Source organism: Acinonyx jubatus, chromosome C2, assembly GCF_027475565.1.
Source record: "Acinonyx jubatus isolate Ajub_Pintada_27869175 chromosome C2, VMU_Ajub_asm_v1.0, whole genome shotgun sequence".
NCBI lineage: Eukaryota > Metazoa > Chordata > Mammalia > Carnivora > Felidae > Acinonyx > Acinonyx jubatus.
This window is the reverse complement of record NC_069384.1, coordinates 110,120,352-110,136,524: the sequence shown is the minus strand read 5'-3', so window position 1 is coordinate 110,136,524 and position 16,173 is coordinate 110,120,352. Positions and strand designations below refer to the sequence as shown.

Genomic DNA, 16,173 nt, shown 5'->3' with positions numbered 1-16,173 from the left:
TCAGGAAAAATGTAAAATGGTTATTCCAACAAGAAATACTATAACAGGAAAAAAAATGTAGTTTCATTTTATTGGTGTATATCTTGAGCAGTGCTTCAGAATTTTTGTCAAGCTACCTACCAAATTGACACTTCTGAGTAATTACTATTTACTCTTTCCTGATGTGATTGTAGTGTGGAGTCCAGTTTTTATCTTGGTACAACAAAACAGTGAAACAGAATGATGGGCTAATGATTGAACCAGAAATTTGCTATTAAGCTGCAAGAAATTGTAAAATAATAAAGCTTAATTTGGCAGTTGGTCAATAAGCAATTTTCAAAACATTACCAGATGTTGAAAAACGCACTGTTCTAGATGTGTTTGGAAGTTAGACATATAGATAAGGTATGTTACATGTATTTATATTATGTCTATTAAGCATGTATTGTATGTATATTATGTAATATATATTTTGCTTTGTAAGACTCCTATCTGACTTAACACCTATTATGAGCCTGACACTATTCTAGGTATTCTTATTTTGGGAATGCAACTTGGAAGATAAAGTCTTGGTTTTACCTTCATTGAGCCTGGTCTGGTGAAGGAAACAGGCAGCTGACATTTAATTGTGATAAAGTGTAATGAATGCTGTGGAATCAGCCAGAACATTAAACAAAGATGAAGTGAAAAAAGAAAAAAAAGAAAAGAAAAGAAACACTTCCTGAAGGAAGTGACATTAACTGGAGACTCTTAACTCTATAACTAGAAGTTAGCCAGTCCAAAAAAAAACCTGGAAGGGCAGAGTATTTTAATAACTGAATCTGCATGGTCAAAGTGATGTCCTGTGACAGTCACTGAACTCAGTTCAGTTTACTGTGGTTGGGAGGGGTGGTGGGGAGTTGGCACGCATTAGAATAGGAGTGGGGTGAGAGATTGTGAAAAAAAATGAGTCTGGGAGATTATCTGGAGAATGGTCAGTTCTGTGTCAAGTCTTGCCTGGACTGTCAAAATAATTACCTAATTGGTGTCCCCTCCTCGGCCACTTCAGGAGCCCTTGGACTCCTATCTGACGGATTCATGAAGTACAGCTTTGCTGATGCACTGATGATACCCCTGGCCCGTCAGTGGCTCTGCTTGGCCCTTAAAAGGAAGTAGACAATCTGTAACTCAGTTTTAAAAACTGTCCTCAAACTAGAGTCAGACTACTTTTCATACTTATTTCTCACTTAATAATGCATGTATTATTTGTCATTGATGCTTCAGACTATTCTATTTCCTCTACCTGGATATCTTTTCCAATGCTTCATGTTTAAATTCCACCTGTTCTTCAAAGCTGTTATCTGATTCTTCTAAATGGAAGCATTGTCTTCTTTTTCCCTCAAGTTATGAGAACTCTTTATCTGAATGTTCCTTATCACCCTTTCTGCCTTCTATCCTTACCTAGTTATTTACATACATGTCTTATGTCCCTTCATGGAATATGTCTGATTCATTTATTGTCTCCGCTGGCCCATAGCATGGAACATATGAGAGCTGTCAGCAAATAGATGGTGAATAAATGTTTAAATGAGTTATTCTAGAAGATATTAAGATTTAATATGAAGTATATTCAAAGTAACACTTTGATAACACTTGACAAGGCAACAGCTTGCCCTTCCTTCTTCCTTCCTTCCTTCCTTCCTTCCTTCCTTCCTTCCTTCCTTCCTTCCTTCCTTCCTTCCTTCCTTCCTTCCCCATTCATTTCCTATCTTCTAGCTTACTCTTCAGTTTGATTAGGAGACAACGATCAGTTCTTCTTTTTTGCTTTCCCTTTCATTTGTGTCCACATATGTGTGTCTGTGAACATGAACTATATTTCTTATCAAGATATAAATCTAGTTATTTTAGAACAATTTCATAGACCTTGTATGCTCTGTTATGTTTGCAGGAAACACAAAGAAACCCTTCTGTTTAACTTTTGATAATTTCTAATGGGGGCAGCACATATTAATTTCCAGTTTCTATCCCTGGATTATAGTAAAATCATGTGTTGTGTCTGCAGGCAAACAGCAACAACAAATTAAAGTTGCCCCCAGGCCCTAGATTGTCTATATCCCGCCTACCCATTGGGCGGATGCATGCTAACTCTGACATGTCTAGTACTTCCTAACTTCACCACTTCACATTGGTGGGGCCTTTCATGGGATATTTAACCTCTGAGAGCTTCCGTTTCCTCATTTGTCATACATAGGAGGCTAAGAAGAATCACTTTTGGGATTGCCTTGAGGGTAAATGATGGGTATTATTATGAAAGTTAACAACAGACCCCTGAATTACCCCTGAATAGGACACAGAGGAGGTCACCCTTACAGAAAGGATTCTATCCATTGTAATGGTCTTCCAAAGCAAAATGCAGTAATCCTGTGGAGACCTCTTATCTTCTTATTTGAAAATTTATGACATACTAGTTTACCTTCATAAACCTTTACTGCAGCTATAAAAACTTTAACTTTAACATAGACGACTTATAATTGAGTCACAAAAGCGATACTGTCAAGATAACATAGGAGCCGCCTAAGACCTCTAGCCTCCAAAGGATGAGAATGAAAGGAAATGTCTAGGACCATGCAATCAATATCTTTGGTACACTCTTTCCTTAGTGTACCATCAATGTTGAGAATAATACTTAAGGGCTGCTCTCATGGATACATTGATGATGTGGATCCCTTTGACCCTCTTTTTCTTATGAGCTCTTTGCTTCCTGGGAACAAGGTGTTCAGAAACAGGTGGTGCTGGTTTGAGGCATCGTCCTACGACTCTATGCCCAAGGGAACAAAAGACAGCAGCTCCTTTGGTGCAGTCCCTTGTCCTTTCTACCACTGAATAGGAAAGGAGCTGTGAAGAAAACAGTCTAGAGACAGAAATATCAATTAAGGAATAGTCAGATGACATTAGCTGTTGTCCTGGAGTTATTGGCCAATACCGGTTTTACAAGAACTATGGAAAAGGTTGTAATTGATGTGTATATGAGAATGCAGGTTGGTATATATAGACTAACCAATGGTCCTGAGAGTAGCAATCATTAGAATCATCTGAGAGCTTGCCTGGGATCCAGCCAAGATCAATTAAGTCAGAATTTCTAGGGGTGGATGCTGGGTATAGAAATTTATTATTTATAACGTGCAGCCATGATTGAGGACCAATGGCCTAGGCCTTACAGTATTGTCGCAGTGAGATGATAGCTGGGACATCGGAAATGCCCTCCCGTCTCTTAAATTGCTTATTCATTCTACAAACATTTACTAAAAATGCTTAGGTTGCTAAGTTAGATTTAGCCCTGTCTTTAACAAGTTCTTAATCTAAAGGGGTAGACAGACTTGTAGAAATTACCTGTAATACAATTTGACAGGTGCTGAATTCACTACAGTGAGTTTATTCTATCTGGCAGGAAAGTAAAGAGGAGGAAGGGAGGGACAGTGAGAGAGAAAATGTCCCCAGAAAGTGACATTTGAAAGGGTCACCTCTCATAATTAAATTTAACTTAGGAAAATGATTAGCTGTTATTACCTACTCCTTTTAAAATACAGATGCCCAGTCTCCTAATGGTAAGAGAAATGAGCAGTAGTTGAATCTTACCTTGGGCATTGGGAAAGCTTTCTCATAACCACCCAGGAGTTATGTTAGTTGGATACAATTTCACACATGAAGGCGCTGTTTGGGCTGGAAGTTGAGTACCTGCATGAGGTCACATAGCTAGTGGGTGGGGAGGTCCGGTGAATCCAGGTCTCCCTGGCTCCCCTGGATGTTTTTGGGCTGGACTATACATTTGCCATCTTCAGCCATGAGAGGCTTAGTGTGAGTTCTTTAGAAGAGATTCTGTCTCGATGGTGAGCTGAAGGAGTATGGAAAAGAGGAGTTTGAGGGAAGAGAAAGGATGTTTTCAAGCGTGTCCAGAGATACGGGCTGAATAGCAGGAAGCAGGGGCTGCAAGGTTGTAAAGAACGTGCTAGGAGAGTGAGAAAGTAATTTCTATTTCCTGAGTACCAGAACACAGTCGAGGCCCTTGTGTACATTCTCTCCTTTAATACTTACAACATGCCTAGGATGGTATTCTTATCTTCATTTTTATAGAAGAGGAAGTTGAGGTTTAGTGAGGTTGAATAGTTAATGCAAAATCTCACTGCTAATAAATATCAAAGTTGACATTTGAACAAACAACTCTGATTTCCAGCTCATGTGATGTTAACCATTGAGCTGGGGCTCAATTGCTTTTTTTATGTCAAGTCCTGGGACATTTCCTGTGTGCAGATCTCTAAGGCCTGTAGATGAGAAGCTTATGCCTAATGAGCCAAGGACAAAGATAAATCCAACAAGTGCAATATCTTATCTGGGTGGGAGCAGAGTACAAAGATGTGGTTTGGTAAGGGTAGTAAGAAGTTACCTGAAAAAGGAACAGATGGGAGGAGACTAGGGAAAAAGGGAAATATAAATTGATGAAGAGAAAATGGGACTGTAGTTTGCGAGTTGAGAGAGGTCCTGGAGAAGATGCAGAAGAAATCTTTGAGAACGTTATTGGACAGATTATCTTCTATTCTGAAATATAGGCAGGACTCATTCACTTGGCAAACAGTTGTTGGGCTTACTGGCCTGGCCTAGCTGGTGGGCACAAGGTTGAGTCAGGACATTGCCTTCTGGAGGCAGTGGGTATGGGAAGAAGGTGTGTAAAAATGCACAGTAAAGCGGTGTGATACTGTTAGGAGAGAGGCATGTACGAAGTGCCAAGGAAGGTAAACATCCATTGCTACTAACCACCACTTGCTTTAGCCAGGGGTAGCGCGTAAAATCCTTGCATACGTTGCTTTACCCACTGCACCCAAGCCTGGAGTTTAGCAGATCTGGGCTTTCGGCCTAAATGTTGTTGATATGATAGCAAGAGAAAAACATCATGTGACAGCAGCCTGTGCTTTTCCCTCTTAGGTTCACATTCCGGCTTATTAAAAACCAGTGTTGCCATGGCTGACATTCCTGGGAGGCCCAACATCTCCATACTTTGCATCTTAAATAAACACTTAAGAATACGCTTTGCAGCCTCTGATCGCCTTTTAAAACAGAGCAACCTTGTGATGATTAAGCTTTTTCAAGGGCCTGCATTTAAGTGATGACTTCAGTACCCTTCTGTCTTAAAGAGTCATCTTATAGACGTTTGTAAGAGTTCCATAGTTCCCAGACATCTCTTTTCACTTGTTTGTTTATTGGTAACATGGATCCGTTCTCACAAAGCTACCAAAGGATACTAGAACATGAATTCCTTCTCAAAATTCTTTCTTATAATTCTCTCCCATTGTATCCCCAGTGGCAATTTTTAAGGAACTTTTGTTGAGTGTCGTTTCTTTATAGATATTTGGGGACCTGCCTTAGAAAGCCAGTGGAATTCGGTGGGGGTAGAAGAAGGGTGATAGAAGAAGACAGGCTCAGATCACCTGTGTGGTGATACTGCTTTTTTTATTCAAGATTTTTTTTTCGCCCTTCCTGCCTATGCTGCTGCAGTCAGCATCCAATAGAGATGTGTTTTGGGCTCGTGAGCCAATTGTCTTTCTCCTCGCTGCAGCCTGAAGTCTGAGAGAGGGCTGATGGCTGTGCACAATTTTAGCAAATTGTCATGGGGACGTGGGGGGAGGGGCGTGCTTCACCCACAGGAACAGAGCCAGTGTCATTGAGCACATTTTGTTCAAGTACAAAGTTGATCTGTCTGAAGGAGACAGTGGTCAGCAGTGGTAAGGACCTTTGTCGCCTCACCTTTTCTTCGTTGCTCTGTCATTGTTGTTTATGTGAAGAAATAGCTTTTAATCGCTGGACTTGAAACGAAATCTGTGAGGTCAGCAAACGACAGCATTTATTTTCAGTTAGGGAATCCCAGAGGTTACAGAGGAGTCTGAATGAAAAACTGGGGAGAGAAAAGGTGTCTGATATTTGGCAAAGACAATGACATCTCTGAAAGATTAGAAAACAGTATAGTGCAATAATTTCTGCATGTAATTGACAAACAAAATTTTGGACATCTGTTACAGTTGAGAAAATTATCTAAGCACTCCTCATATGCGTAGTATATACTCTCCCAACTAGTGGACACGGATGAAAGATTTGCAAAGGAAATGTTGAAATGGGACTTTGAAAATATCGCATGATATTGTTCTTTAAAGTTTATCATAGCTAATAAAAATGTTATTTAGATATGTAAAAATATATTGGTAGGCACGTATATCTAGAAAGTACAAATATAGCAAATGCCTCATAAATACAAGGTAGTGTTGTTATTATTCTTGAGCTGACTTCACCAAAATGTTTTGCCTCTTTGATTTCCTTTAGTTTCTGTTATACTGCTGAATAAGAAGACTTGCCCCTTAAAACCTGCCATCCTTTCAATATCACTTAGGTTTTTCATTTTATATATATGTAAATAATTTATATATATAAAAATATATGTGTACAGTTATATATGTTTAAATATACATTTATATATTTAAAGGTATGTTTATATAAATATACATTTATATATGTGTATATGTAAGTATATATATTTATGTATATATGTGTATATATAAATATATATTTATGTATATTATGTAAATATGTATTTACACGTTTATACATTTATGTTTGTATAAATATACATTTATGCATTTATATTAATATGCATTTATACATGTTTATATGTATATAAAGAATATATACCTTTTTTCTATATAAAATCACCTTTTCGTTGGGGCGCCTGGGTGGCTCAGTCGGTTAAGTGTCCGACTTCAGCTCAGGTCGTGATCTCGCGGTCTGTGGGTTCGAGCCCCGCGTCGGGCTCTGTGCTGATAGCTCAGAGCCTGGAGCCTGTTTCCGATTCCGTGTCTCCCTCTCTCTGACCCTCCCCCGTTCATGCTCTGTCTCTCTCTCTATCAAAAATAAACGTTAAAAAATAAATTTAAAATCACCTTTTCGGGTCACCTGGGTGGCTCAGTTGGTAAAGTGTCCGACTTTAGCTCAGGTCGTGATCTCGCGGTCTGTGGGTTCGAGCCCCATGTGCTGACAGCTCAGAGCCTGGAGACTGCTTTGGATTCTGTGTCTCCCTCTCTCTCTGCCCCTCCCCTGCTCTCGCATGTGCTCTCTCTCTCTCTCTCTCTCCTCTCAAAAAAATAAACATTAAAAATTTATTGAAATCACCTTTTCTTTATTTGTGATATATCCGATATCCATTGGTATATCCATTGATATACCCAAATATCCATTTGCGATGTATCCAAATCACAGAGACCCATCAGGGGACTCCATAGATAATCCAAGAAATCTCTTGCCTCTCTAGGTGTCTAAATGAAGTGGATAGCGTGAAGTAAAATTTTAACTTGTTTGGTGTTCAGTTGTTTACTACTATTGATTCTGTAAGTCCTGCTGAGGGAGAAAAAAAAAAAATGAATGACAGATGAACTGAAATTTATAAGGGAATCTCCTGGTTTCCATTACACGGAAATACTGCATGGATTCGTCTTCTCAGAAATTAGTGGTTTATACTGTGAAACAACTTTTCCTTTGTAGAACTCAAAGGGGTTTGAAGCATTCCTTCAGTTCTGACATATTCTGGCTAGAGTCATCTATGTTTTAGTGTCAGCGTGATTAGAAAAACATACATACGCACATACATACGTACTTGAGCATGTCAAAGCGGTCATCAGTATGAAGGCATACTTCCAGCATAGTGGTGAAGAGTGCCAACTCTATGGTTAGACTGCCTCCGTCTAGTTATGTGCTCTTGGACAAGGAACCGTCCCCCTCCCAACACACACACCTTTGGAGGGGTATTTAAAGATGGGAACTTCTGCTTTGCCAGTGTAGCAGGAACTGGAATAGGTCTATAAAGGACTGCTCAAACAAGTTTTCCAACAGATTGTTCAGGAAAAAGTCTAGGCATTTGACCTAAGAAATTTATCTTTTTTTAACCCTCAGGAAATCCGTAGAAATATAATAAATACATACTGTCATGTTGTAATCCACATAACAATGGTATGATGAATTGGGTACTATTTGTAAAACATTTTGTGTTTCTCAATTGAAAGGCATGCACTACAAATAGAGCACTAAATTTTATTATGTAAATGCTAGGGTTTTTAATTATCAGCCAGGATTGGAGAGTGCCTGATTTGGAGGCTGTAAAACTTCAGAAGTGTTTCTGCTACAAATAGTTTAGAAGTCTGACAGTTGCTGCACGGAGAAAATAATGAAGCAATTGAAAAAATAATAGAAACATAGTGATCTGGCATTTCCAATTTTATGATGCCATAAAAAAGCAGCCAAGATATGTTGGACTGTTTAATGATGCTGGCACCTACCAAATGTCACTGGGCTTTCACAAGGTCATGGAGACTCTGGTTTGACTCAGGGAGGTTGGCCAGACCCATGTTGGGAACGCAGGAAGACCGTGGAATAGGTGGAGACAGTAGGTGCCAATTAAACCCTTCATAGCACTTCATGCAGTAAGTTACACACTTTTGTGGGAGTCTGTGCGGTGGAGGAGGTCCCGGGTAGAATGAAGAAGTGAGCCCATTTCTTCTTCTGGCATGCTGTCGTAAGCATTTCTTCACAGGAGATCTTTGTGGGCCCTCACTGGGGAGGCTGAAGTTTCTCCAGAGGACTGTCTGCTAACACTGTGTGCTCGTCATACGGTTGCTGTCACAGTTGTACGTATCCCTGATCTCTCACTGACAAAAGCTGCTTGGAGAAAGGAGTGGTGTTTTTGTAACAAGAATGTGTGTGATTGTGTTTCCTTTTTCCCCTTTTCTGCCTCCTCTGGCTCCTAGGCATTACGTGATACTTCTCTAGATGTGTAGAGTTTCAGTGAGGCCGTTTTCAAGATGATTAATGGGAGTTGTGCAATTAAAGCTCGTAAGTTCTCTGGGAAAAAAGTCATAGTATCCCGATGTTTGAGTTAGAGTGCACGGAGTTTGCGTCAGCATTCAGGATATTTTGGGATATTGTAAATGTCACTATTGGTTTTAATGTCCAGGCATCTCCAGCATCACACTTAGGAATGTTCTATGAAGTAGTGCCTAGCACACCCTATGAACATGAGCTAGAAGTGTCTAACCTAAAATTGCTGCTTTGAGTTCACATTAGACTTTGATGAAAAGGTGTTTAACACAAGTGAAACAGTCTGTTAACATTCTTCCACGTTCTCTGAGGCCGTGGCAAAATGACAGATTTAAACTCAGTAGATTGTGTATGTACCTGTGTTTGTATTTTTCTTTCTTTCTTGTTCTGGCAGTCTCAAACGTTGTTAAGCCCCAGTCAGTGTGTATGTGAACATGAGCTTTCAATGGGATCAAGAAAGGGGAAAATTTAAGTTGGCTTTCTGTTGTGTTTCATTTGAAAATATGTTGTATATGGGGTAAAATAACTTAAAAGAAATTGAGAATATTTCAGTAAAAATACATGCATAAATTTCTGCTTTTCTCTCTCACTGATAAGAGAAATTTTTCCCAGCTCTTGTGTTGACCTGAGCCCAAAGCATTTGGCCTTATGTTGATTGGATGAATGTAGAAAGTTAAGCTTCCAATATTGATTAGTGTTGTGCTGTTTACTTCATGTTAAGTTTAGAAGACTACTGATTAAATACCTAGGAAAATAAAGGGAGAATTGACTCCTTTCTTCATGTTCTCTGAGAATTCTAAGCATTTGTTCCTGGTGTTACCTGAAAGTCCAATGAGGAAATTCAAACAGGAGAAATAGTGTTTGGCTTAAGAATATTTTCTTGCCTTTCCACATGATAAAATCTGAAATAGATACAGGGTGAGAAAGAAATCCCATTTTGTTTTCTGGATTAAAGCATGATAATATTTGAGAATAAAAAGTGAATAGGAAAATTACTGTTAATATGTGAATATTATATATTTACTATTTAAAATATACTACTTAAATATAGTAAAACATAATATTGGTTTATTAAGAGTATATATACTGTGTGTGTTTATAATGTAGTATAGTATACTCTTTATGAAACACAACACAATAAAACAATAACATAAAATCAGTAAAAATCTTCATGGAGACATTCTAAGAAAAACAATGAAAATATCCTTTCGACTACATTAGGAATTTATACAAATGATAGTTAAGTGTCCCTTTAGGTTTTATTCTGTCACTTTCTAAAAGTCCTTATGGGGGGGCGCCTGGGTGGCTCAGTCGGTTAAGCAGCCGACTTCGGCTCAGGTCATGATCTCGCGGTCCGTGAGTTCTAGCCCCACGTCAGGCTCTGTGCTGACGGCTCAGAGCCTGGAGCCTGCTTCAGATTCTGTGTCTCCTTCTATCTGACCCTCCCCTGTTCATGCTCTGTCTCTCCCTGTCTCAAAAATAAATAAAATTTAAAAAAAAAAATTAAAAGTCCTTACGTGTTTTTCCAAGTAAAACATGAAATACAAATTTTAAATCTAATATTCTATGTTTCTTAAATTTGCAACAAGAGCAGAATTGCCAGTTTGTAATACATATGCTGCTCTTAGAAATAGGTACATAATTGCAGTGAGTATATATGTGTGTGTATATATATAATGATTTACATACATGTGTATACATTTGCATAGGACTAAAAACAACATTATGCACTGGGTCCACCAGAATTCAGGTGGTGGTCAGAAATTGTTAATTATTTTTCTGAGTTATCTGGCTACTTAATTTATCTTCCTCAGTAGCTTCTTTTTCAAAGTAAGGGGTATATGTCTCACTTTTATTTATCCTGAAATGACTTTCTGTAGGGAAGTAAAACTTTAAAAAATATACGTCAGCCTATCTGGTATTGTAGTTAACAGGTGAATGACACTATTAGTATGATTTTGGAATATAATTATTTACTTTTTTTTTTGTATACCACAGTCTGTATTTGCTTCCATTTCAAATAAAAGACAAATAAACACTGAAATTCACATATTCATACCTTGAGAATTTTTAGAAGCTGCAGCTATTAGAATTTGGCAAAATTAGAAGGAATAACTGGTCAACCACCCACTCTTTTTCGAGTCCAGTTTTATAGTAAAAATCTATTATCTTATGTTTGAGAAAGCTTCCAGACACTTACATGTAAGTATGAAGATATTTAAAGCTAATTACAAATAGCTTTGGGTTGGCAGTTTTAATTATGTGTGTTCCTTTTCTGGACTGAATGTTTGTGCCCCCTTAAAATTCTTATGTTGAAGCTCTATTTCCCCTGTGGCTATATTTGAAGATGGGGCTTCTAAGGAAATAATTAAGGTTAAAGTCAGAAGAGTGGGACTCTGATTTGATAGGATTAATGTCCTTGTAAGAGATGCCAGGGAACAAACTTTCTCTTCTTGTGCATGCATCAAGGAAAGGCTGTACGATTAGAATAGCAAGACGATAGCTGTCTGCAAGCCAGAAAGCACTCTTACAAGAAACTGTGAGAAAATAAATTCCTCTTGTTTAAATCAGTTGATCTATGGTATTTTGTTGTTACAGCCAAAGCAGACTAATGTAGCCCCCAGTATTTTCCATTAGGTATAAAACAGTGGTTGACTTTTTACTGGAGATGGTTTTGCCTCTCCCTCACCCCCCAGGATCATTGGCAGTATTTAGAGACGATTTTCATTGTCATAACTGAGGACGGGAGTGTGACAGGCATCTAGCAAGCCAGGCATGCTGCTAAGCATCCTACAATGTACAGAACAGCTCCACAACAAAGCCTATATGATCCAAAATGTCAATAGGGCTGAGGTTTGGAGACCTTGAGATTCCTTTTAGGATGTATTTGTTCCTGTATTTGTTCCTGTAAGCTAGAGCAAGTCCTTTATGGAGGCAAGTAGATTGTAAGGAAACATACATCTAAGACCAACACAGCATACCTGTGTGTTAAGTACAGTTATCATATTTTCAATATTTTCAAGCCAGTAAATTCATTTCTAGAGGTAAACTCATATTCACCTAAATGAAAACAAAACAGTGTATATGGGTGTACGTGCATGTGTGTGTGCGTATAATTTTCTCTCAAAACTTAATCATGTTGTAAACTGACGTACAGGCGCTTGGGTGGCTCAGTTGGTTAAGTATCTGACTCTTGATTTCAGATCAGGTCATGATTTCATGGTTGCCGGATCAAGGCCTCCACATAGGGCTCTGTGCTAACAGCATGGAGCCTGCTTGGGATTCTCCCTGCTTGTGCGTGCTCTCTCTCTCTTTCCAAAATAAATAAATAAGCATTGAAAATAAATAAACTGCCATAAATTTCCTACCATAAGAGGCTTATAATTTTAAAATAGATAATATATATGTAAATTTATTCACCTTGCATTAGGATTGATAATTACAAATTAGCATGGTAGAATCATAAGAAACATTTTTGGAAATGCATGAAATGATATTTCTTGGCTGCCAATTTTTTCTCCTTTGGCAAAATTTTTGTGAGATATTTGTATCATCTTAACTGAAAAAAAAAAACAGTAAAAATTTTCAATAGGAAGCTACCAAATTCCTTTGCCAGAGTTTCTGGCCAATATCTGAGCAATGAATATCTCTGGAAAGTGCTTCAGATACATTGGTTAAAATCATTTGTCCAAAGGAAATACTGATTTTGTTTTAACAATTGAAATAAATGGTTACAGTTTGAACAGTTTTTCCTGAAAACCAGTATTTCCAGTGAAATTTGGAAAAAGACTTATGTGTATTAGCTGGTACTCCTATAATTTTTTCATTGCCCCTTTATCTCCAGAGTCTACCCAAATATGACCCAATAATTTTAATTCTACCACATAGTTACCATTTGGCAGCTTAAAAGATGTCTTTTTACATTCTGACCTCATAAATCACAGTATTCCTTTTATTTTAGATTGAAGAAGTATAGTTAAAAATAGAAAATTAGTTCTAGTTTTCAAATAGAATTTTGATTTTTTTGTTTTAAGTTAGCCAGCTTTTAAGTAAGATGTTTCATTTTTTTGTTGTTAGCTACTTCTTAAATATTAAAAATAGCTGATAGTTTCTCATATTTGAATTGCCACCTGTACTTTCATTCAATTTTGTATTCTTCCATTCTATTTTTATATCTCACTATATGCAGCATACAGTATATATACATTCATATCATTTTAGGTATGTACCATATATGCTCACACTATTAATATTTAAAAGTGCACATATTATTAAACTCTAATGTTTAATCAGGCACTAATTTTGAAGCTCACACAGTTAATCTAAACATAGGCTTTCTTTGTTGTTAATCACAAAATTGTGCCTATTTCAACAGCTAGTGAGAAAATCCTTAAATTCACAATTGAACAGTTTATAACTTCAGATATTAAAGACTTGAGGAATTGATCTCTTGAATGATCATTATCGATCTCATCATACAGGCTTTTAAGATTACAAGGGGAAATTTTTAACTTTTTTGGAAAGATTACTTTTAATTTAAAGATGTAGAAAAATTATTGGAGAAAAATGGACTCAATCTGAATCGATATTTTACTGAACTTCCTCTGTTCCCTTAAAATACACCATATATGCATTACAATGATGTCTTTGAAATCTGTGTTTAGTTAACCTATAAAAAGCCTCTTTGAGCGGCGTCTAAGGTATTTATGGCATGGACTCTATAAAGTGGCCTGCTAGCCAGCTGGACAGCTCACTGAAAATAAAATGTCGGTGTAGTCAACAAAAGCAAACCACAAGGATGTAACAGTGTAAGAAATGTATTAGAATGGCATTTTTTCCGTACTGGATGTGGCAAATACAGAATGATCGTTAAGGGCCAGGCTAATATTGTATTATTGATGATTGACAGGCATTGTCACTGGGTTGTCCTATTTGCATTATTTTTTAGTACTTTTAATGGAGACAGTGTGAAATTAAGCAACTGCTGTTTGTTATTAGCTTGAGAACTTTAAAAAAGAGAGAAAAATAATTAACATTTATTGACAGCCTGTTAAATCAGGAACCACGTATGAAGTTGGCCCACTGTCTTGCTCGACCCTTATGTATCACCAATGAAATCAATGGTATTGTTGCAATTCCACCGGAAAGGTATCGCCACTCAGAGAATTTAACTCCCACAGGGTCACACAGCATGTAATTAACAAAGCTGCTCTTCTGCTCTTTGAACCAAGCTATGTTGGATAAAATGTACAATTATATGGCAATAGGTGAAACTGCATAGAGCAATCAAAATGGAATAAAATCTACTTTATATTTATATGTTGGCATTAATCCTAGCAGCCCAATTTAATGTATCTTGAGGTGAAATCTCTTGATGACTTAGAATATAGTTCCTTTATAAAAATTTGCATGTGTGAGGGCTAGATGCGGATTAAATTTCTGCTCTTAGATTTTTAGAATGTATTGTCACTGTATAGATTTTAGACACTAAATACATGGAATCTCTACACAAATCTTGTTTCATCTCTGGTGAAACTTATAAACCTTCTGTTACCTTTTGTCCCTTTATTGTGGCAAGCTTTATGGGGTGTTGAAATTACTGGCCTCTGAATAAAAGCATCATTAAATTAGTGCAGCTAAGAATCAGTTTGGTGTTAGAGTTAGTTTTCATTCTGTTATTTTCATTGTCCCAGAATTGAGTTAGAGTAGAATTCATCTTTAAGGATTTATTAAGAAGTGTTCATTCATTCTTTTGTGAGTGCTTAGTGAGGTCTGTTGCTGGGAACTCAGAGATAGATGAATCTGGACAGGTACCCATGGTGTACTTACCTTAATTCTTTTTTTAAAATATTTTAAAGTTTATTTATTTATTTAGGGGGGAGAGAGAGAGAGAGAGAGAGAGAGAGCGAGCACAAGCTGAGGAGGGGCAGAGAGAAGGAGACAGAATCCCAAGAAGGCTTTGTATTATCAGCACAGAGCCTGAGGCTCTAATTCATCAACTGTGACATCATGACCCCAGTTGAGGTCAAGAGTCAGATGCTTAACCAACTGTGCCATTCAGGTGCCCCTACCTTAACTCTTTATTAAAGATTTTTTTAAGGTCTATTTTATTTATTTTGAGAGAGAGAGAGAGCACAAGCAGGGGAGGGGCAGAGAGAGAGGGAGAGAAAGAGAATCCCAAGTGAGCTTTGTGCTGACGGCTGACAGTGACTGATGCAGGGCACAAACTCAAACCACAAGATCACGACCTGAGCCAAAACCAAGAGTTGGTCACTTACCGACTGAGGCACCCAGGTACCCCCCCCCCATTTTTTTCCCTGTCTTAAATCTTAATGAAAGATTTCTTTCTCCAAAAATTCATTTCACCAGAAATGCTGGTGATGTTCTCCAGAGTTTTAGGCAGTCCTTTAGAAGAGGATGTTTATTCTAACTTTTTCTTGACCTTTTTATTTGTCAAACCACAATTATGCAGCAGCCCAGTCAGCATTAAACACGTTTTGAACTCTCTAGGAAGCTGAGTTTATCTAATGTCAATTGCAGAGGCTACTCTGTTTTTTTTCCACACATGTCAATGAAAAATTCATGTGGCTTTGCAGAATTGTGTTTTGTAGTGGTTTTTGTTGTTGTTGTTGTTGTTGTTTGGTGTTTTTGTTTTTGTTTTTGCTACATCAGAATAACTTGGAATACTATTAAAATGCAGATCCCTAGGCCCCCCAGGTCTATTGCCACAGACTCTGGAAGAGGCTTGCTTGTCTGTATACTTTTTCACAAAATATCCTCAGTTGACTCTTAGGAACATAGCTTTTTGAAAGTGAGGTTTTAGTGCAATCGAATCAAGCTGTGCATAGAAAGGTAGCATATGTAAGAAATGCAATAGAATGACATTTTTCCTGAATGTAGTAAATAACAAAATGCAAACCACAGGTCTGAGCTTCTTTTAAAAGGTTTGACCTCTACTGACACGGAATATATATAAAGCCCATACGATTTCTCTCCTTCATTATTTCAACCTGTGCTGTGTTTAGAGGTAGAAGGGGCTGGGTGGTTTGTGTTAAGGGAGGCGCTCAAAATGAAGAGTTTATGAAGATTAGTGTTAGTAATGGCAAGGCCTGATTCAAGGCCCAGGGCTCCCTCTGTGCTTTTTATGGAGCTATAGAAACTGATCTGAGTGAATTGACAATAACTAAATCCTCAGGGTGAAGATAACTGCTTATTTTCACTTGTAAAGATCCAATATTAGTAAGAAATATGACTTGGAGATACTGAGAACCAGAATTTCCCCTCGAGCCAAGCTGTTCTTTGTCCTGA

General features: G+C 37.7%; 1 protein-coding gene across 20 annotated transcripts in view; it reads left to right on the top strand.

Annotated features, from left to right (window-relative positions):
* The window catches only part of MBNL1 (muscleblind like splicing regulator 1), a 204,840-nt gene that overhangs the window by 143,921 nt on the left and 44,746 nt on the right, over positions 1-16,173 (top strand). The window contains exon 1 of one of the 20 annotated variants that reach the window (XM_053221294.1): positions 1,725-5,732. The exons of 18 other annotated variants lie outside the window; for them this stretch is intronic. The gene's annotated coding sequence lies outside the window, so the exon portion shown is untranslated. Of the gene's footprint in view, positions 1-1,724; positions 5,733-8,652; positions 8,676-16,173 lie in introns of those variants that run through there. One more of the 20 variants, XM_053221292.1, reaches the window with a different exon arrangement.